This window comes from Arachis stenosperma, chromosome 1 (genome assembly GCF_014773155.1).
Source record: "Arachis stenosperma cultivar V10309 chromosome 1, arast.V10309.gnm1.PFL2, whole genome shotgun sequence".
Lineage (NCBI taxonomy): Eukaryota > Viridiplantae > Streptophyta > Magnoliopsida > Fabales > Fabaceae > Arachis > Arachis stenosperma.
Window position 1 is genome coordinate 114,326,750 of NC_080377.1, and position 1,987 is coordinate 114,328,736.

Below are 1,987 nucleotides of genomic sequence, written 5' to 3' on the forward strand. Positions count from 1 at the left end.
TAGTGATTTCCCTAATGATACAAGGGATTTAGAAACTTCCAGGGTCCTTCAATTTCTGGGGCAATTTGTGTTGGATGATGGCGCTGCATTCCTCTGTGAGTACTACAGTCTCATTGTTCTTCCAGCTTCTCTTTTTGGTCATCAACACCTTCAAGAACTTGGCATAGAGTGGCATTTGCTCGATTGCTTCAGCAAAGGGTATGTTTATTTGTAGTTTCTTGAAGATTTCCCAGAATCTTGAGAATTGGGTGTCTTCTCCCCTCTTCTTTAATGGCAGTTGCTGTGGATATGGGGCCTTTGAGAGGTATGGCTTGGGCGTTTCTCTTTCTTGATGTGACTTGGGGATTGAGGTTTGAGCTTCCTCATGTCCCTTGTTTTCTTCATCCAATTCCTTTTCTGGTGGTTTCTTGTGGTTCTCCTTCAATTCCTTCTCACTTCTGAGGGTGATGGCCTGACATTCTTCCCTTGGTATTGAGTTAATATTACTGCAATTGTTGTGCCCAGGGTTTTGCTTGAATAAGAATTCAATTTGTGTTTCTAGTTTCTTGATGGCAGCATCTTGATTCTGCATGTTAGATTGCATTTCTTCCCGGAAAGCTTTACTATCTTGAATTTCTTTGCATAGATTTTTGAGTTGAGCTTTAATTTTTGAGAGTCTATCATCTGTGGATGATGGTGGATTGAGATTAGGTGGTTGAGAAGGTTGGTTAGATGGATGTTGATAGTATCTCTATGAGGTGTTTTGATGAGTAGCATTGTTGTTGGAATTGAAGTTGGGGTGTCTCTGATCTTGCCCGTGGTCTTGTTGATTTTACCATCCAAAGTTGGGGTGATTTCTCCATCCAGAGTTGTAAGTTTTGGAGTATGGATCATGGACTTGTCTAGGTGAGTTTCCCACATAGTTGGCTTGCTCCCAGTCACCTTCTTCTCTTATGTTTACTCCTTCTTGAGCTGGTGATGAGGTGATGGCTGCTGCAACTTGGTTTTCTTCCACCTTCTTGGTAAGATCTGCTAGCTACTTGGTGATCATCTTGTTTTGGGCTAACAGAGCATCCATGTAGTTCAGCTCCATTACTTCTCTAGTATTACTTCTTTCAGAGGCATAGAAGTAGTCATTCTCAGCGACTGTTTCAATGACATCTATGGCTTCTTCAATGGTTTTCTTCTTGTTTAAAGAACCTCCTGATGAATGATCCACAGCCTTCTTTGACTCATAGGAAAGACCTTCATAGAAGATGTGAAGTTGAACCCACTCATTAAACATCTCTGGTGGGCATCTCCTTGTCAAGTCTTTGAATCTCTCCCATGCTTCATAAAGTGTCTCACCATCTTGTTGTCTAAAAGTCTGCACCTTAGTTCTTAGCCTATTGATCCTTTGAGGAGGATAAAATCTTGCCAAAAACTTGTTCACTACCTCTTCCCAATTAGTCAAGCTCTCCTTTGGAAAGGATTCAAGCCACTTGGATGCCTTGTCCCTGAGTGAAAAGGGGAACAAGAGCAACCTATAGACATCGGGGTGGACTCCATTGGACTTTACTGTGTCACAAATCCTCAAGAAGGTGGTCAAGTGTTGATTAGGATCTTCTTGAGCACCTCCTCCAAATGAACAATTATTCTGCACCAAGGTGATGAGCTGAGGTTTTAGCTCGAAATTGTTGGCATGTATGGTAGGCTTCTGAATGCTGCTTCCACAGTTTCCTGGATTAGGGTTGATATAGGATCCTAAGACCCTCCTTTCTTGCCCAGCCCGATTTGCATGGCCTTCTCTGGCATGATTATGAGCTTCTTCTTCATGATTGTTCTCCAAATTCTCTTCCATGTTGGGTTCAAAGTATTCTTCTTCTTCCTCAGCACCAATAATCCTTTTTCCTCTTGCCTCCCTTCTTAGCCTCCAAAGGGTTCTTTCAGGTTCTGAATCAAAGGATGTTGAGACTCCTTCTCTTTTCCCTGTCATACAACAAACAGATTGCACAACAGGAGGTATAGT

The 1,987-nt window shown here is 42.2% G+C and overlaps 1 non-coding gene across 1 annotated transcript; it reads left to right on the forward strand.

Annotated features, from left to right (window-relative positions):
• The first annotated feature begins 1,258 nt into the window (after positions 1 to 1,258).
• LOC130947950 (small nucleolar RNA R71) lies at positions 1,259 to 1,366 on the forward strand. Its single transcript, XR_009072874.1, has one exon. It is a non-coding gene; the product is annotated as a small nucleolar RNA R71 (small nucleolar RNA).
• The last annotated feature ends 621 nt before the right edge of the window (positions 1,367 to 1,987 follow it).